This window comes from Oncorhynchus keta, chromosome 22 (genome assembly GCF_023373465.1).
Source record: "Oncorhynchus keta strain PuntledgeMale-10-30-2019 chromosome 22, Oket_V2, whole genome shotgun sequence".
In the NCBI taxonomy this organism is placed as follows: Eukaryota; Metazoa; Chordata; class Actinopteri; order Salmoniformes; family Salmonidae; genus Oncorhynchus; species Oncorhynchus keta.
In genome coordinates, this window is record NC_068442.1 from 5,902,131 (window position 1) to 5,924,010 (window position 21,880).

At 43.1% G+C, this 21,880-nt stretch overlaps 1 pseudogene; it reads left to right on the top strand.

Moving 5' to 3' along the window:
- Positions 1-312: 312 nt before the first annotated feature.
- LOC118400815 (protein O-mannosyl-transferase TMTC3-like) overlaps positions 313-21,880 on the top strand; it is a 66,861-nt pseudogene continuing 45,293 nt past the window's right edge.

Consider the following 21,880-nt stretch of genomic DNA (forward strand, 5'->3'; position numbering starts at 1 on the left):
TATTGCACATAACAACATGTTTAGCTTGTTAGCTGCTGCTAGCTACTTGCTTCCAGACTTCCTAAACATTGCATTCTACATGTATAGAAATTACGTATACATGCAACTGAGTTATTTTCATTTAAATTAAATCAATATCCGCGTGAATCTTACCTTTTATCATATACCTGACACAACGTATTTGGCGAGCTTACTTTGCATTTTAGTTTAACATACCACAGATAGAACAATGAGAACATATTTGATCAAACAGCTGCTCCAGTTGCTAAGTTACCACTGACAACAATCGTAAATAGATTTACTATGGCTGATAAAGTCGTTTCACCGTCGCAAAAGGCTAGCCAGTCATTTAGCCAGCTAGATAGCTCAGAGAGATTTTCAACACAAACATGTTCATGGTTTATACCAAGGAAAGCGTGTTCTCCTCTTCTTGTTAGTGTCAGTACATATGGGACAACACGTTCCTGAAATCAGTGCCCCTTTTTAGCTTAAACTTTGCCCCGGAAGTTTGGGGATTTATTGGCTTGCTAGCGTTCAAATTGGAATGTCAATCGCCGAATATTTTAACGTAAGTTTCTAAATGTTCAAATTTCTTCTAACAATATTATGTTAGGACATGTTACTGTAAACTATTTTCATCAGCAGTAGATAAACTAGACTGAATCGTGAACAATCAAGTGGAAATGCAAGAGGCTAGCCCAGCTAGAGGCGATTAGGTTCAACAACAGCTATCTAGCTAAGTTAACGTTGGTGTGTTTGTAAAAGGCATACTTCGGGATTTTATCTACTTCCTCAGAGTTGGGTGAATTATTGGATACCATTTGTATACATCTGTGTTAAGGACGTTATAGGCAGTGTCGCTGGCCAATGCTAACTAGCGTTAACACAATGTCTAGAAGTAAGAGTATGGGTATTTGTTAGCTAGCAGATACCCATAGACTTCCAGTCATTGCGCTAACGCTAGTTAACTTCCTTCTTAGTGCACGCAGAGATTTACAAAAGGTATCCTTAATCTAACTCTGTGGAAGTAGATAAAGTAAAAAGCCTAATTGCAAAAATCCTGACGTATGTATTTGTCTGCTAAATGACTTAAATGTAATGTAAATGTAAAATGTAATGTATCCCCGATGCTGCCTAGCTGGATGACAATGTTTTTAAAGTTACAGTGACCAGCTAGCGTGGCTGCAACTACAGGATATTGTTATCGGTTGATATAGTTTACCAGTCTATTATCAATTCCCAAACAATGCAGAAATATTATATAAGCAAAACAACTATGACAATTGCATTGAGGATGTCGTATTAAAACTTGAAAGGCAACAATGTAGTTAGCTAGCTAGGTACTCAGTGTACCTGAAGGCATACAGGCAGTTAAACCACTGTTCCTAGGCCGTCATTGAAAATAATAATTTGTTCTTTAACTGACTTGCCTAGTTAAATAAACGTAATAAAATAAAATACATTGTTATGATGCCAGTCTTGTCACCTGACCTGGCAGCACCAAGCTGTGTCAGTGGCATCCTAGCAAATCTGGGCTGGGCACATTGTATTTTGTGAACCATGATAATGAATAAAAATAACCTCTCTAGTCTCATTTCTACTGTCCTGCTGTTACTTCATCCATCACAGTGATCAATGAAGCCTTTGGTCAGCAATGGCTGTCGTGTCCTGGAATGAGATTTTGATTTTGACTGGACTGGTGTTGGGATGCTACTGGAACAGCCTATCCTGTGGCATTGTGTTCAACGATGTCTCAGCCATTCTGGACAACAAGGACCTTCGGCCCGCTCTGCAACCTGTTCTTCAATGACTTCTGGGGCACGCCCATGTCTGAGGTGATGAAGCTATCATGAAATATCCTCGAGCTTGGGGACGGAAGTGTTTGGTGCATGAGATTACACATGACATGTCATGCACCACGTCTTACTTTGTTTTTTGCTCCCCTTGCAAAACATGCAGATCAAGTGAAAAGGTATTATCTGAATTTCAGCTGAGAATAGTTCAAATGTATTTTACACTGAACAAAAATATAAACACAACATGTAAAGTGTTGGTCCCCGTGTTTCATGAGCTGAAATAAAAGATCCCAGAAATGTTTCATATGCACAAAAAAGCTTATTTCTTTAAAATATTTTGCACAAATGTGTTTACATCCCTGTTAATAAGAATTTCTCCATTGCCAAGATAATCCATCCACCTGACAGGTGTGGCATATCAGGAAGCTGATTAAACAGCAGGATCATTACACAGGTGCACCTTGTACTAGGGACAAAAGGCAACTGTGCCGTTTTGTCACAACAATGCCACAGATGTCTCAAATTTTGAGGGAGAGTACAATTGGCATGCTGATTGTAACTCAGTAAAATCAAAAATTGTTGCTTGTTTTTTATATTTTTGTTCGGTATATGTTCAATTAATCAATGGCTGTGGTGTATATTTGTGAACTTTGATTCTTGGCATAATGCTAGTCACAGGAGGTTGATTGCAAGTTCCAACAAAATCACCTATATTCACAACAGCACTATTCTCCCTTCCATATTTCTGTTTCTTACCACAGGAGAGGAGCCACAAGTCCTACCGGACCCTGACCGTGCTCACGTTCCGGCTGTACTACCTCTTCAGTGAGCTGAGTTCTGAATCCTACCACCTGCTCAACATGCCGTGGTGTGTGTGCTCTTCCTGCGCATCTGCCGTCTCTTCCTGGATAAGACCTCCAGCCTGGTGGCGGCCCTGCTTTTTGCAGTGCACCCCATCCACACAGAGGCTGTAAGTCTGCTCATATTGTAGGCAAACACAGATCTAGGATCAGATGAAACACTGCTGTTTGCTGTGGCAGCGGCTGTGCATCCCATCCACATGGAGGCCCTAAGTCTGCGTATAGTGTAGGCACAGATCTAGGAACTAACAAGCTGAATTAACTATCCCTAAATCCTTACCCCATCCATGCTCCCAAGTGGCACAGTGGTCTAAGGGAACTTTCTGACACAAACTTAGCTGCTTCTGTTTAAATCTGTGGATTCTGATTGGCTACAAGTGTAACGGATGTGAAACGGCTAGCTTAGTTAGCGGTGCGCGCTAAATAGCGTTTCAATCGGTTACGTCACTTGCTCTGAGACCTTGAAGTAGTAGTTCCCCTTGCTCTGCAAGAGCCGTGGCTTTTGTGGAGCGATGGGTAACGATGCTTTGTGGGGTACTGTTGTCGATGTGTGCAGAAGGTCCCTGGTTCGCGCCCGGGTATGGGCGAGGGGACGGACGTAAAGTTATTCTGTTACACAAGCACAGGAATAGCTTAAATTAGCTTTGTTCTTACAAGGCACCCCCCCTCGCCTAATGTTTAAAATAAAATAGTTATTTAAATTTTATTTAACTAGGCAAGTCAGTTAAGAACAAATTCTTACTTACAATGACTGCCTACACCGGCCAAACCCGGACTATGCTGGGCCAATTGTGATACAGCCTGGATTCGAACCATGGTGTCTGTAGTGACGCCTCGAGCACTGAGATTCAGTGCCTTTAGACCGCTGCACCATAGCGACAGGGGTTGGCTTTCATTTGAGGGATAGCTGGACTGTCAAATCCATGTATTTGTTTGTGGCCAACAACTTTTATACAGAGAGCGCTCCAAATGATCTGTGCCATTTGAGTATGGAAATGAGTCCTTCGACGGATAGGCGCGTATGATAAAAGCAATTGTACCAAACCAAATATATAAATCTGTTTAAAGCAATCTATTCAGTATAATCTTGATGACTATGTATCACCAGTCTGAGGTAAAAAAAGGATGTGTAAGCTAATTCCATTAAATGTATGTGGTTAAAATGCAAACTTATAATGTAGTAACACAAACTGTCCACATTAGCGCAATATACAATATTTTAATAAATTCAGCAAAAAAAGAAACGTCCCTTTTTCAGGACACTATCTTTCAAAGATAATTCGTAAAAATCTAAATAACTTCACAGTTATTCATTGTAAAGGGTTTAAACACTGTTTCCCATGCTTGTTCAATTAACCATAAACAATGAATGAACATGCACCTGTGGAGCGGTCGTTAAGACACTAACAGCTTACAGACGGTAGGCAATTAAGGTCACAGTTCTGAAAACTTAGGACACTAAAGAGGCCTTTCTACTGACTCTGAAAAACACCAAAAGAAAGATGCCCAGGTTCCCTGCTCATCTGCGTGAACATGCCTTAGGCATGCTGCAAGGAGGTATGAGGACTGCAGATGTGGCCAATAAATTGCAATGTCTGTACTGTGAGATGCCTAAGACAGCGGTACAGGGAGACAGGATGGACAACTGATTGTCCTCGCAGTGGCAGACCATGTGTAACAACACCTGCACAGGATCTGTACATCTGAACATCACACTTGCGGGACAGGGTAGCCTAGTGGTAAGAGTGTTGGACTAGTAACGGGAAGGTTGCAAGTTCAAATCGTCGAGCTGACAAGGTACAAATCTGTCGTTCTGCCCCTGAACAGGCAGTTAACCCACTGTTCGTAGGCCGTCATTGAAAATAAGAAGTTGTTCTTAACTGACTTGCCTATTTAAATAAAGGTGTATATATATATATATATATGTGTGTGTGTGTACAGGGTGGTAACAACAACTGCCCGAGTTACACCAGGAACGCATAATCAGTGCTCAGACTGTCTGCAATAGGCTGAGAGAGGCTGGACTGAGAGCTTGTAGGCCTGTTGTAAAGGCAGGTCCTCACCAGACATCACCGGCAACAACGTCGCCTATGGGCACAAACCCACTGTTGCTGGACCAGACAGGACTAGCAAAAAGTGCTTCTCACTGGCGAGTCGCGGTTTTGTCTCACCAGGGGTGATGGTCGGATTTGCGGATTTCCACCAGGTGGCTGATGAGATGAGGCACGACTGCCATATTGCATCTCTATCCCAAAGCCCTTGCTTGGAAGTGTACTTCGCCAGACTGCCAAAAACCTTGCCCTGGCCAAGGTGGTGAGACATGGTAGTAATGACACCATAGGCCTTGTTGATCTCTGCACCAGACAGGATGCTCTTGCCAGCATACTTGGGGTTCAACATGTATATGGATGTATGGGCTGCTTACCACTTTCCAAAAATACATCATCCAGGAGGATCCTCTTGAAGGGATTGTCTATATTGGCAGACTGATATGGCCATTTCTTGGAGACTCCTTCCCCTCCACCCCAACGGGTGTTGCTGGGCAGCTTCAATGTGGTGCTCTTATTCTTCTCACTTTGCTTGGTGAGATAGATTGCTGCTATAACTTGATGACCCTTCACATACCTTACCATTTCCTTGGCTCTCTTGTAGAGTGTATCCATTGTTTTCAGTGCCATGGTGTCCTTGAGGAGCAGATTCAATGCATGAGCAGCACAGCCAATGGGTGTGATCCAAGGTAATTTCTGTGGTCCAAGGTCATTGATGACTGCCTTCAGCTCATCTGCAATGTAGAGACCGGTATGTCCGTTGTCCCTTGTGTCTGTGCTCTTGTAGAATACTGGTCGAGGGATGGAGATGATGTAGTTAATTATTCCTTGCCCACGAACATTCAACCACCCATCAGAGATGATTGCAATACAGTCTGCTTTCTCTGATTTGCTTGACCTTCACTTGAAATCTGTTGAACTCTGATTCCAATAAATTAGTAGATAAAGCATGTCTGGTTGGAGGGGTGTATGCTGGGTGAAGAACATTCAGAAATCTCTTCCAATACACATTGCCTGTGAGCATCAGAGGTGACAACGTTCCTCCACTGAGTCAAACTTCTGATTCCAGGAAGACCATGAGCTGTTGCTATTTTATAAGGTGTCTGATTCATCATTTTCACCTCGACTAGAATTAGAGGGACATTTATCAGAGGTTGCTTGTTGTGAGCACTGAGGGAACTTTATGCACTTGGCCAGATGATTCTGCATCTTTGTTGCATTCTTCACATATGATTTGGCACTGTATTTGCAAATGTACACAGCTTTTCCTTCTACATTAGCTGCAGTGAAATGTCTCTACACATCAGATAGTGCCCGTGGCATTTTCCTGTAAAGATTAGAAAAACATGAGTAAAATAAATAAATAATACAATTACATGTACAGATAAATAGTTAAGTTAAATTAAACCGGGCGCTCTAGACTAGCAATCCCATAGTGTCTGTGTAGCAGCTTGAACGTTCAACATTGCTGCTATAATAGTTAAACAGACCTGCATGCATTGGTGACATGGAAAGAATGGAATTCAATACAAGTTGGACATTGAGTTGGTTAATGTCCCTTTCAATGCCTGAATTGTTTGGAAATGAACTAAATTGAACTAATCTCAGACATTACTGTCTACCTCAACAACAACTTCTCTCATCTTGCCTATTTGCTGACCCCCTTACCCCCAATTTGTACTTGTATTTCACCACATTCAACCGAGTTGCACCGGCAACCAGACAGGCCTTAGAAAAACTGAATAGAAGATTTGAAAACAAAAACAGAATAGTAAAACAAAGACAACATTCTGCCACTCTGGGAAAGGGAGTTGTGATGTCACACAGCTCTAGTGCTCCTTCAGCTGAGTGCAGCCTCTCAATCGCTTGGAAGGACCCATTTCACAATGTAGCCCTTGGCCCGGCCAATGGTCTTCACGTTATCTTGGTCTGGAATCTCTCTCTCAACAGATCATTTGTTTTTCATTTGATACACTGAGCAATGAAGCTCCCCTTCATGATAAACATGGACAAAGAGACTGTTGTCGAGCCATGCCTCTGGCTTTTAGCATCTTTAGAATGGCTTTCTTTCTGAATGTGTCGTTGAGAGTTTTTGTGTGCATCTGTGTCTGGTACCTGAACATATTCATAGTGAACATATTCAACTAGAACTGTGTTTGTATGACATTGGTAATCCTAAAGATGGAACTGAAAGATGCATGCTTTGAATAGTTTCATTGGATTCAATAGTTGCAAGTGTTGAGAGATGAAAATGCTGCATAACAGTGATGTCTGTCAACGTATGTTGTTAAGAGGCTGACTGTCACTTGCCTGGCTACACAAACTCCTTGCTTTTTTGCAAAATGCTACACCACACCCACAGACGTTAGTTCATTATTCGCATTGAATCTGGATCTGAGTACATGCCCTACGATTTCTGGACTGTAAATACGTTCTAGTCCGTCTGATTGGTCCCAGAAATCGATGGGTTGGGCTAGAGCCAAAACACACGGGTAAAGCGACATTTTTAATATTCGTCATTGGCTTTGAGACTCAGATTGGTTCGAGATGATCCAATTGCTGATGACTTGGTTTTGTACAACACCGTCATTTTGGCGTCACCGCGAAACATTTCAGTAATTGCAGTCTCAGACTGAAGTACTGTATGTAGTGAACGATAGCGCAGCGGAATAATTAAGTTTGAGTCGTCAGGCAAGACTGTCACAGTCAAGTGTTTAGCAATTGTGTATCAGTCTATGTGTTGATCTTAGGACATCTTGTTCAGTAAGGTTCTTATTTTTACTGGTCAAGTTCAGTTAATACCTCACTTTGTTTCAAAACCTTTTCTCCCTACTGAACATGACACAGATTTGCTCTCCTCTTGGTTCAGGATTTACCAGCCCCAGCTGCTTTTGTGAAAACAAGACATGTGCAGTTCCATGTACTACCATAAGGTGGCAATCATCCTTCATATATTTCTATAAGTGGCCCCTGGCTGGCAGGCGCCAGTGTGAGTTACCTCTGTTGACTGCCTCCATGATTTAGTTCTAGACTAGGTGACGGGCATACTTTTCATTTACGGTCTTGTTGTTTTCAGTTGGGTGCATATTGTAGGTTTAGGTTAGCCTTTGTCATGGAGAATCAGGTTTAGGCCAACTTTAAGCATGCCTGGGAGACATGTTGAGAAGTGTGAACTCCAGAGAGACTGAGCAGGAAGTGTTTTAAAGGATGATTGATTGATGAGGGAACATCTTTGTGCCAGAAACGTTAACTTTGAGCTTTTACTTTCAACTTTGTGCCTATGACAGGTAATGGCTGTCATGGGGAAAGTGGAACTCTTTGATTCATTTATGAAAGAAGAACATATTTGTGCCAGAAATGTTGATTTAAAAAAAAAAAAAATGTTTGGTTTCTCTGGCAGGTGACTGGTGTTGTAGGAAGAGCGGAGCTCCAGTCCTCCATCTTCCTCCTGGCTGCGTTCCTGGCCTATACACCAGATCTAAAGGAGCCGACCACTCCATTGGTGAGTCTACTGTAGCCCTCCACTAATATTGTCCCCCTTTTTGTTGTGTACACACACGGGTTTGAGCATTCTGAGTGTCCGGTCAGCTCCATCAATTCACTCGAAAGAGAAGCTTGTTAAAGGCTGCGGGCGGTCATGTTGAGAAATAGATAAAGGCATTGCGCAGTTGATGCCTGATTTGAAGGATGCCTGATTTGAAGGAAAGTCAGAAGGTAGATAATGACTCAGGGGTTTGATTTCTGAGCGATGATGGTTATCACAGGAGAGGGATGAATGGGGATGTGACTGACTGGTTTTCCCCCTCCTGATTTCAAGGAAATGAACATGAACTCATTGTCACTGTCTTATCTTACTAGTTACTGTTTTACCAAATTTTTACTAGCATGTCACATGTGCAACCAGAAAAACAAAAGTCCTAGACCACCTTTACTCCACACACAGAGATGCATACAAAGCTCTCCCCCCACCCTACCTTTTAGCAAATCTGACCATAATTATATTTTCCTGATTCCTGCTTACAAGCAAAAACTAAAGCAGGAAGTACCAGTGACTCGCTCAATACGGAAAGTGATCAGATGACGGATGCTAAACTACAGGACTGTTTTTGCTAGCACAGACTGGAATATGTTCCGAGATTCATCCAATGGCTTTGAGGAGTATACCACCTCAGTCATCGGCTTCATCAGTAAGTGCACGAACGACGTCGTCCCCACAGTGACTGTGCGTACATGTCCCAAAAAGAAGACATGGATTACAGGCAACATCCGCATCGAGTTAAAGGCTAGAGCTGCTGCTTTCAAGGAGCGGGAGACTAATCCAGATCCTTACAAGACATCCCGCTATGCCCTCAGACGAACCATCAAACAAGCAAAGCGTCAATACAGGATTAGGATTGAATCCTACTACACCGGCTCTGACGCTTGTCGGATGTGGCAGGGCTTGAAAACTATTACAAATGGAAACCCAGATGCAAGCTGCCTCGTGACGCATGCCTACCAGACTACCTAAATGCCTTTTTATGCTCGCTTCGAGGCAAGCAACACTGAAGCATGCACGAGAACACCAGCTGTTCTGGATGACTATTATAAAACTCTCAGTAGCCAATATGAACAAAACCTTTAAAACAGGTCAACATTCACAAAGCCGCTGGGCCAGACGGGTAACCAGGACGTGTACTCAAAAGAATGCGCGGACCAACTCAAGTGTCTTCACTTGACTTTTTTTCCCTTTTTTTGAATTACCCCTTTTTCTCCCCAATTTCGTGGTATCCAATTGTTTTAGTAGCTACTATCTTGTCTCATCGCTACAACTCCCGTACGGGCTCAGGAGAGACGAAGGTTGAAAGTCATGCATCCTCCAATACACAACCCAACCGAGCCGCACTGCTTCTTTACACAGCGTGCATCCAACCCGGAAGCCAGCCACACCAATGTGTCGGAGGAAACACCGTGCACCTGGCAACCTTGGTTAGCGCGCACTGTGCCCGGCCCGCCACAGGAGTCGCGATGAGACAAGGACATCACTACCGGCCAAGCCCTCCCTAACCCGGATGACGCTAGGCCAATTGTGCGTCGCCCCACGGACCTCCCGGTCGCGGCCGGTTACGACAGAGCCTGGGCGCGAACCCAGAGTCTCTGATGGCTTCACTGACATTTTCAACCTCTCCCTGACAGTCTGTAATACCTACGTTTCAAGCAGACCACCATAGTCCCTGTGCCCAAGGAAGTAAAGGTAACCTGCCAAAATGATTACCGCCCAGTGGCACTCACGCCGGTAGCCATGAAGTGCTTTGAAACGATGGTCATGGCTCACATCAACAGCATCCTTCCGGACCCCCTAGACGCACTCCAATTCGCATACCGCCCCAACAGATCCACAAATGCAGCAATCGCACGCCACACTGACCAATCTCACCTGGACGAAAGGAACACCTATGTGATAATGCTGTTCATTGACTACAGCTCAGTGTTCGACGCCCACGAAGCTCATCACTAAGCTAAGGACTCTTGGACAAAACACCTCCCTCTGCAACTGGATCCTGGACTTCCTGACGGGCCGCCCCCTGTTGGTAAGAGTAGGCAACAACTATTAGTAATGCTAATTCTTAACACTGGGGCCCCTCAGGGGTGTGTACTTAGTCACCTCCTGTATTCCCTGTTCACCCACACGACTCTAACACCATCATTACGTTTGCTGACGACACAACAGTGGTAGGCCTGATCACCGACAACGATGAGACCGCCTATAGGGAGGAGGTCAGATATCTGGAAGTGTGGTGCCAGGACCACAACCTCTCTCTCAATGTGAGCAACACAAAGGAGCTGATCATGGACTAAAGGAAAAGGCGGGCCAAACAGGCCCCCATTGACATCAACGGGGCTGTAGAGGAGCTGGTCAAGAGTTTCAAGTTCCTTGGTGTCCACATGACCAAGGAACTATCATGGTCCAAACATACCAAGAAAGTCGTGAAGAGGGCACGACAAAACCTTTTCCCCCTCAGGAGCCTGAAAAGATTTGGCATGGGTCCCCAGATCCTCAAAAGGTTCTACAGCTGCACCATCGAGAGCATCCTGACCGGTTGCATCACTGCCTTGTATGGAAACTGCTCGGCATCTGACCGTAAGACACTACAGAGGGTAGTGCGATTGGCCCAGTACATCACTTCGTGGTATCCGATATTTAAGATTTTAGCTGCCTTTTAAGCATTCTAGTACAGTTAAATAGTTAAAACACACGCACGGACACAGATGTCTAAGGCATTGCATCTTAGTTCTGGAGGCGTCACTACAGTCCCTGGTGTGAATCCAGGCTGTATCTGGTCGTGTTTGGGAGTCCCATAGGGCAGCGCACAATTGGCCCAGCGTCGTCTGGGTTTGGCCGGGGCTGGCCGTCATTGTAAATAAGAACTTGTTCTTAACTGACTTGCCTCGTTAAATAAAGATTACTCTTTATTTTACACACTGACCAAGAAGTTATTTTGTTGGCATTTACCTGTAAAATGTAATCAAAACCATTTGATTATTTCACAGTTGTTGTGAGGATGTTGGTAAAATGGGAAAAAAATGCAGTCAGGCACAGGACACAGTTCTGAGTAATCATCCAAAATAAGTAAGATTCCAACAAGGAACAAATACAATAATCCCAAACACGAACAACAAGAACCCACATGACAAACAATAACGCACAAAACAGAGAGGGAAATCAGAGGGTTAAATAAGGAACATAATTAATGCAATAGAAACCAGGTGTGTATGATCAAGACAAAACAAAACTAAATGAAAGATCGGTGGTGTCTGGAAAGCCGGTGACGTCGACCGCCGAACACCACCCGAAGAAGGAGAGGGACCAACTTCGGCCGAAGTCGTGACACTTGTTTCATTCTCAACCAGGATTGCATCATACATGTCAAGCAGTGAAGTTTCAGCTCTGTCTGTCCGTGGCCTCTTCCTCGGTTCACTCTATCTATGTCCGTTTCCATCTTGACCAGCTGTGTATGTAACATTTCGCGTCAACCCTGTTTCTTGTCTGCATCAAAGTAGCGGTCCTTGTACATAGCATCTTGCATGGTGGCGATACAGTAAAGAGAGAATGCCACTGAATCGCTTGTTCACAGCCTGTGTGGGCAAACTGTTGTCAAGGGCAACTGTTTCAATCGCCAATGTGAGCCAGTAAAAACATCCACCTCATCGGGAAAAGGGGCCATCTTCACTCCATAGAAACTAGTCAGCATTAACATCGCTCACTATTTGCTAGCTAACTGTTTAGCTTAGCATTGACAAAGTCAGAATGGGCATGCTTACTCTACTATTGTGACAGAATCAGTGGTGTTAGAATTAGGAATTAGAATAAGAATACTACACTGAAAAAAAAATGTAAACGCAACATGTAAAGTGTTTGTCCCATGTTTCATGAGCTGAAAAAAAAAATCACAGAAATGTTCCATACGCACAAAATGTTCCATATGCTTGAAGCTTATCTCAAATTTTGTGCACATTTGTTGAGCAGACGTTTCAGTGCCATGACAGAGGGGTATCACGTCTGCTGCAGGCGCAGTTGATGAGCTTATTTCTCAAGTCATTTGTTCGAATGGAGCTAGCTAGTGTATTCATGTTTCAAACATGTTCTCAAATGCCATTGAATTGGCAGCAGCGGTATGTCAACCAGCATATTCATGAGTATGCAATATGACTTTCCTCAGTTCGAAATCCTCGATGACACACTGTGCTGTCAGACTCAGCATGCTCATGGGGAGATATCGCTGGTCCAAATGTCAGTCGTTAAGATAATAACAGTGAAGCTATTACTGTGTAAGTCCGGTAGGGCAACATCTGAAAAATAGTTTAAAAAATAAATGTAAAAGTGTGCTGTTGCTCGACCAGTCGGCGAAAGCCAGCATCTCCCACAACAGAGAACGGTTGATTGTCAAGGGCAATGGATTCCATTATCTTGGCGTTAATGGATTTCGCCTTTTGAGTTGTCTCGCCGAAATTTCCTTACTCTTTTAAATGACTGCTCGACTTGTTGACTGCTCGATCCACACAGCAGACATTGTGTGCTAGGTTAGGAATGCTGTGGAAAGCTATGTTCACCTATATCTTACCATGGTGATTTAGCCTCAGTAGGGCCAGTTTTTAGAGAGGTTAATTTAGTCGTTCAGTTTTACTGCAAGATAGGAATTGCCACAATAATATTTGTCCTTCAAATAATGTGTTTTATTAAAACCGATAAGCATAGGCTACTTAGTAGTTAACATTTACCTGAGAAGGTATTTGGGAAAGCCTTGCCTTCTACCAGAAGACTGTTTTCATTAGCAACATTGCTAACGGCTACACAAGGTGTTAGATCCATGCACACACACAGGCGGGCAGTCTTGTTATTTCCTCAGAATGTAGCAGGAAATTCGAATCACTGATGCATTCTGTCCGTGTCTAATGACAAACTTGGGCAAATTTAGTAATATTGGGTAACACTTTACTTGACATGCATTGTCATAAAACTGTTGACACGTAGGCTATGGTGTAATGAACTGTTTTGCCATGTGGTAGGGTTTGTGGCTTTTGACAGTCTCATATAGGTGCCTAACCGGCCATAAAATAATGCAATACATTTGAAGTCGGATGTTTACATACACTTAGGTTGGAGTCATTAAAACTAGTTTTTCAACCACTCCACAAATTTCTTGTTAACAAACTATAGTTTTGGCGTGTCGGTTAGGAAGTCGGTCGGTTATCTACTTTGTGCATGACAAGTAATTTTCCCAAGAATTGTTTACAGACGTCACACCGCTCAGGAAGGATAAGCGTTCTGTCTCCTAGAGATGAACGTACTTTGGCGCAAATCAATCCCAGAACAACAGCAACGGACCTTGTGAAGATGCTGCCGGAAACGGGTACAAACGTATCTATATCCACAGTTAAACGAATCCTATATCGACATAACCTGAAAGGCCGCTCAGCAAGGAAGAAGCCACTGCTCCAAAACCGCCATAAAAAAGCCAGACTGTGATTTGCAACTGCAAATGGTGACAAAGATCATACTTTTTGGAGAAATGACCTCTGAAGCACGGGGGTGGCAGCATCATGTTGTGGGGGTGCTTTGCTGCAGGAGGGACGGGTGCACTTCACAAAATAGATGGCATCATGAGGATGGACAATTATGTGGATAGATTGAAGCATTAGTTAGGAAGTTAAAACTTGGTCGCAAATGGGTCTTCCAAATGGACAATGACCCCAAGCATACTTCCAAAGTTGTGGCAAAATGGCTTAAGGACAACAAAGTCAAGGTATTGGAGTGGCCATCACAAAGCCCTGACATCAATCCCATAGAAAATTTGTTGGCAGAACTGAAAAACATGTACGAGCAAGGAGACCTACAAACCTGACTCAGTTACACCAGCTCTGTCAGGAGTGGTCCAAAATTCACCCAACTTATTGTGGGAAGCTTGTGGAAGGCTGCCTGAAACGTTTGACCCAAAGTTAAACAATTTAAAGGCAAAGCTACCAAATACTAATTGAGTGTATGCAAACTTATGAACCACTGGGAATGTGACAAATGAAATAAAAGCTGAAATAAATCATTCTCTACTATTATTCTGACATTTCACATTCTTAAAATAAGGTGCAAATCCTAACTGCCCTAAAACAGGGAATTATTAGTAGGATTAAATGTCAGGAATCGTGAAAAACTGAGTTTATATGCGTTTGGCTGAGGTGTATGTAAACTAATTAACCCAGCACCTAAGTTTTATTAGGATATGATTGTGTGTATGACTATGACATCTGGCAACATCCCATTCTCTATGTTTCTCCGTTTTTTGACTTTCTCTCTAGTGTGGACGCCCATTGCTGTGACCGTGGTTTTGTTGGCTGCAGCCACATTATGCAAGGAGCAGGGAATCACAGTCATTGGCATCTGCTATGTCATGAGGTGTTTGTTGCACAAGGGGTAAGACACCACGGGCCAGCGCCGGTAACCTCACTCCACACTGCAACACGCTGTTGCTCCAAACATCACACTGCACGGTCACGCCCTCACTCAAAACCCCAGTAATAGATTTGAGTTATGAGACAATTATTATTTTTTTAACTGGCTAGCTCCCATTTTTACCACAAAAGGGGTACTTGAGATGGAATGATGGTGAGCAGCTGTTTTGTCGGCTATCCTTCCCCTTGATCAAAAATAGACAAATTAGTTACATGACACAAAACCATCAGAGAGCCAAAGCCAGAGGCCTTCATTTTGAAAAAGTTTCCTAACTATTAAATAGTCTTGATTCATCTGGGTATACAGAGCATTCGGAAAGTATTCAGACCCATGACTTTTTCCACATTTTGTTACGTTACAGCCTTATTCTGAAATTGGATTCAATTCATGTTTTTCCTCATCAATCTACACACAATTGATTGACACAGCTAGACAGGTTTTTTTTTTGTTGTTTTTTTTACAAATGTATAAAAAAAACTAAACTTCTTTACATAATTATTCTGACCCTTTGCTATGAGACTCAAAATTGATCTCAGGTGCATCCTGTTTCCATTGATCATCCTTGAGATGTTTCGACAACTTGATTGGAGTCCACCTGTTGTACATTCAATGGATTTGACATGATTTGGAGAGGCACACACCTGTCTATACAAGGTCCCACAGTTGACAGTGCATGTCAGAGCAAAAACCAAGCCATGAGGTCGAAAGAATTGTCCGTAGACCTCCGAGACAGGGTTGTGTCGAGGCACAGATCTGGGGAAGGGCCCCAAAAAATGTCTGCAGCATTGAAGGTCCCTTAGAACACAGTGGCCTCCATCATTCTTAAATAGGAGTTTGGAACCACCAAGACTCTTCCTAGAGTTGGCCGCCCGGCCAAACTGAGCAATCTGTGGAGAAGGGCCGTGATCAGGGAGGTGACCAAGAACCCGATGGTCACTGACAGAGCTCCAAAGTTCCTCTGTAGATTTGGGTGAACCTTCCAGAAGAACAACCATTTCTGCAGCACTCCACCAATCAGGCCTTTGTGGTAGAGTGGCCAGACAGAAGCCACTCCTCAGTAGAAGCCGCTCCCCACCCAACCTGACAGAGCTTGAGAGGATCTGCAGAGAATAATGTGAGAAACTCCCCAAATACAGGTGTGCCAAGCTTGTAGCGACATATCCAAGAAGATTTGAGGCTGTAATTTCTGTCAAAGGTGCTTCAACAAAGTACAGAGTAAAGGGTCTGATTACTTATGTAAATAATATGTGATATTTCAGTTGTCTGGGTTTTTTTGATAAAATTTCTAAAATCCTGTTTTTGCTTTGTCGTAATGGGGTGTTGTGTGTAGATTGATGGGAACAAAAACTATAATCCATTTTAGAATAAGGCTGTAACGTATCAAAATGTGGAAAAAGTCAAGGGGGTCTGAATACTTTCCGAATGCACTGTAAATTATCAGTGTTTCTCAACCGGAGGTCGACTAGACTGGAATGAAAAAGCTAAAGTACACACAACTGGCCTCACCCCATTCCCATTTTACTGATCAGCCAGATAATTATTTATCTTTCTCTCCTCTCCTCTCTCCCCCCTCCCCCCCTCTTATTTCTTGGTTCACACTACCCATGCTGCTCCAGGTGCTGAGGGGTAAAGATGGTTTCCCCTACGCCGTCCTGCAGACACTCCTCAATCCTCATCAGGACCTTGCTGCTGGTCATCATCAGGGTACAGGTCATCCAATCACAGCTTCCTGTCTTTACCAGGTGGGTGGAGCCATGGATGTGTTTCCGTGGCAACATAAAATTATTTTTTCTATTGAAGCCATGACCCTGGGAAATCTAAATTCTCTGTTCTGCTCATTGTAGCCCTGCCACTTGGAACAGTACATTGTCTGTTACCCAATCAATGAACATTGTTCACCCTTAAAAGTGTAGGCCTAGATACAGTGAGAAATAGATCTTGTTTACAAGATCGATTGAGCAACCAAATACATATTGGACCTGCATTTTCAAGGCGGCAAAATCTTTTCTATGTGGTTTGAAGGGCTGTTGTTGCAGTTCCTGTGATAGCATGGAGCAGACATACAGGCTCTTCGGATGACTGCTTTCTTAGTGGTGAAACCAACAGCCACAAGTCAAGTGGAAATGGAACACCAACAAGGGCATAATTCACACATGGCTAGAGGACAAACTCATTTATATCAGATCTATTATCCATAATTTGATTGCGCAATTTGTCTTAAAAACAAAATAAATTGCATTGCGGTGTGAACATAATTTCACCTGCATCTTTTTGGTGAGTATATTAATTGCATCAGACCTAACAGGTTTGAGCTGTGCTTTGTGGTGGTGGAAAACATTCCTATGTCATGCGCCAATGTGCCGACATTAGCTAAAACATTGTTCTCCACATCTGGGAAAGTTACCAGGACCCCATTCCAGAGGACCATTACCATAGAACAGGCGTGGCCTGGTTTTCACTTTTCCCTAATGGTTACAAGCGGTTACAACTGTGTATTTTAAAAGGATACTGAGTACAAAGTGCTAACCACCCAGCTTTGTAGTAGTTAGGTCTATTTCCCTGTATTTGAGAGGAGCTAGCTACTGTACCTGGAAACTCCAAGCAAGCTAATATAACTCCAATAAGCTAACAATAACCTGATGTCAATTATCTTCAAACTTCAAATGCAGAGACATAAATTGTATCCTTGCAGTATTTAATGTTAATATGCGTGGGGATTGGACCTTATCCTATGTCAATGGTCAGCTGTACATGAAACATGTCTTGCATAATGTAAAGGTTACAACATGTATGGGGTTGGGGTCCTAGCCTATGTAATTGGTCATTTATGCAGTGAAATGTGTCTTGTATTTCACAGCTTGAGAGGTTCGACGAGTGGGCAGTCACTGTGGCCCTGTGACTGGGGTATTTGTAGGGAGGCGCAGTGGTTGTTAAAAGTATTGGGAAATAGAACCGGCATTGATGGATATGTTGCAGCCATATCTAGAAACTAAGTCCTGGATGATCAGATTCTATAATTCCCCAATAGAATGTGAAATATTGTTTTGGGTTCCAGGTGTTAGCCTAAACAAGGTCAGGGAGTCAGAAGAACTCGGGAACATTTTAACGTGACATTTTTTTTATTAATCTCCAATTGAAGACATAAACAACCTGATGGCATTTGATGGCATCATGCAGATAACATTCCTAAAGATTAGTTTCTATTAAAATTCTTCATCAATTAATCCACTGGCAGTCTCCAGATTGTATCTCATAATTAGTGCTAGCAGAAAAATAACCAGTTCCCAGACATAACAATGGTGCATATTTGGATAATCACAATATTTATGTGTGGGAGCTAGCAGTAATTGGTTTAACCCTTACAGATTACGTCTGAATGGTGCTCCTCAGAGCCATGGAGACTAAGGCCCCATCACAAATGGCACCCAATTCCCTATATAATGCACTACTTTTGACCAAAGCCCTATGGGCCCTGGTGAAAAGTAGTGCACTACATTGGGAATTGGGAGCCATTTATGACACACTATAATGCTCATGGTCCCGAAGAATGTGAGTCATGAATGCCAGTCCATTCAAAGTTATAAGGGACGGTAGCATACAGTATTTGTGCAAGGATGTTTCTTGAGTGCTGAATTGGCACAAATTGGTTCTCCGTAAAAAACATCTTCTCAGTTACTCCTCTCGTCCACACCCTCCTGGTCTAGTCAAGCGTATGCCTCCACTCACCCTCTTTGTGCCTGTTCCACTCTACTCCCTTTCCTTATTCACCTGACGTTTGTCTTTCTCTATCACCTCCTCCTTCACCATGTTTGACAACCCAACTTTTATTAATTGTCCACTCACCCTCTTTCTCTCTTCCCCTCTTTCGGTCTCTTCCATTTTACCATCCAAGATTTATTAACCCAACTTGTCAATTATCCACTCACCCTCTTTCTGACTCTCTCCCTCTTTCCATGGTTCTCTCTCTCTCCCTCGCTCTCTCTTTCTCTCTCTCTCCATGGTTCTCTCTCGCTCTTTCTCTCTCTATTTCTCTCTCTTCTCTCTTCTCTTCTCTCTCTCTCCCTGCCTCCCCAGGTTTGACAACCCAGCGGGCGGTGAGCCTGACCCCCTCTCCCCTTCACCTAACCCCATTTTTTTTTTTTTTTGTCATCAGGATTTTCGTTCACCCATTTTCTCTCTCCCTTTCGTTCTTTCTCCTCCCTCCCCAGGTTTGACAATCCTGCGGCAGTCAGCCACACTCTGGCCAGGCAGCTGACTTTCAACAACCTGCTGCCAGTGAACGCCTGGCTCCTTCTCAACCCATCAGAGCTGTGCTGTGACTGGACAATGGGGACCATTCCTCTGGTGGAGAGCTCTCTGGACCTGAGGAACCTTGCCACCCTGGCCTTCTACAGCCTCCTGCGCCACTCAAACTCCTCCACCAGACCGTCCTCATGGTGAGTGTAGTGAGAGTTTGTGGTTTGTTAAAACGTGTCAGTGCTTTAGTTGTTGTCGTTTTGCCAGATCAGATGACATTTATTTTTCTATGTGCGTTTGGCAGCTGACATGGATGTTCTTATGTGGTGCGGAAAGTTGTGGAATATTTCTGCTTGTGTTGTTTGTCTTGTCTGCACTAGTATGGTTTGTTTTGTCTGACCTGAAGTTTGCCAGTTGTGACCTTAAATTGTTTGTAAACCTCATAACTATAAAGACATCAAACCAGCAGTGTGGAATTCCCATATTGAAGACAAACATTTGACTCACTCTGCTTGTAAAGTGTAAAGTGAATGATGACCTCTTGATGTTGGGTTTCACTCGCCTCTGCTTAAGACATAACCCTGCTGTGTTTATAAAGTAAAGATTTGGCCTTGTTTCAAGACGATTCAAATTCTGTCCAACATACAACTAGAGCCTTGGGATGTTTTAATATTTTTTCCCAAAAGATAGCATTTCTCCGTATCCTCAGCCTGGCTCAGCACAACTAATGTTCTCTTCTGAATGACCCTGCTTGGCAGATTTTGTGCATTGGAAAGTTCAGCAGTGTGGATGCCTGCCCTGAATCTACTACTGTATCCTCTGCCTGCCCATAGATAGAGGAAGAGAAATGGATGGGAGGAGTGTATATTGTGTAACAGACCCATGACTTCTTTCTCCTCACTGTTTTCTCTCTGTGACTCAATACGTGTCAGTGAACTTCCTCACAATGTTGCTTTTACCCTCCCTATGAGACAAAGACCACCACAAATGATCATTTATAATGTTATAGGGCGACTGCACTTCCTGATTTGGCAACTACAATTGTCTTGGGGGTGTGGTTTGATGTTGGTGTTTCTTGGGTTCGTCTTTGCCATTCAATCACAACAAACAAGGCCAGTAATGAGTACAGTGAGGTAAGCTAAGCTAGTTTTGCTATGGAGAGAACAAAGTTTTTGATGTTGAGGACTTTCTCCCCTCCTGATTGACTTGCCATCTCAGGATGGTCAGCTAATTCAGTTCTAAAGATGGGTTGACTGTTTAGCAACAGAACTGACGTGTGCGCAACTATGTGGCAAACAGACAGGGTTAACTTTGATTGTTGACAACATATAAACTACGTTTCATCTGCAATGTTTATTTAAAAACAAATACATTTGCACAATGAGCTCTTGTCTCTCAAATACAATTGTTACAGTTGTTGGTTAGCTGGGTAGCAAATGTTTTGCCATATTAGCATAGACGTGACATAAAACGCTCCTTTTGAAGCGTGTTCATCATTTTCTTGACGATTCCTGCACTGACCTTGTACTTAGCCAAGATGACAACAGCTAGCTAGCATAGCTTGATGATAGCTGCAGCTGCCTATCAAGCTGATATTTCTCTGTCAAATCAGCTATGTCAAGATAGCAAGATTCCAGTGTCTGGAATGTGTTTCATAAGAAACTTGTTCCACAACACCTTTCCACCTAAAGTAGCTTGCAACTTAGTTTCATCACGTCATGTCATGTTACTGTGGAAACAGTATCAACTGAGAGTCGAATGCCCACTCTCGTGTCAGCTCAGCTGTCCTACAACACAATATTCTGTTTCGCTTTCTCTTGCCTCCTTTCTCCATATGTCCGCTGTTCGATCTTTCCCAGGGGACAAATCCCAGAACTTCATCCTATTTTGTTGCATTACAACCTGTAATTTAAATGGATTTTTATTTGGATTTCATGCAATGGACATACACAAAATATTCAAAATTGGTGAAGTGAAATGAAATAAAAAATACTTGTTTCAAGAACGTATAAAATAAATAACAGAAAAGTGGTGCGTGCATACAGTGGGGAGAACAAGTATTTGATACACTGCCGATTTTGCAGGTTTTCCTACTTACAAAGCATGTAGAGGTCTGTAATTTTTACACTTCAACTGTGAGAGACGGAATCTAAAACAACAATCCAGAAAATCACATTGTATGATTAAGTAATTAATTTCCATTTTATTGCATGACATAAGTATTTGATCACCTACCAACCAGTAAGAATTCCAGCTCTCACAGACCTGTTAGTTTTTCTTTAAGAAGCCCTCCTGTTCTCCACTCATTACCTGTATTAACTGCACCCGTTTGGACTCGTTACCTGTATAAAAGACACCTGTCCACACACTCAATCAAACAGACTCCAACCTCTCCACAATGGCCAAGACCAGAGAGCTGTGTAAGGACATCAGGGATAAAATTGTAGACTTGCACAAGGCTGGGATAGGCTACAGGACAATAGGCAAGCAGCTTGATGAGAAGGCAACAACTTTTGGCGCAATTATTAGAAAATGGAAGAAGTTCAAGATGACGGTCAATCACTGGGGCTCCATGCAAGATCTCACCTCGTCAATGATCATGAGGAAGGTGAGGGATCAGCCCAGAACTACATGGCAGGACCTGGTCAATGGCCTGAAGAGAGCTGGGACCACAGTCTCAAAGAAAACCATTAGTAACACACTACGCGTCATGGATTAAAATCCTGCAGTGCACGCAATGTCCCCCTGCTCAAGCCAGCGCTTGTCCAGGCCCGTCTGAAGTTTGCCAATAACCATCTGGATGATCCAGAGGAGGAATGGGAGAAGGTCATGTGGTCTGATGAGACAAAAATATAGTTTTTTGATCTCAACTCCACTCGCCGTGTTTGGAGGAAGAAGGAGTAGTACAACCCCAAGAACACCATCCCAACCGTGAACCATGAAGGTGGAAACATC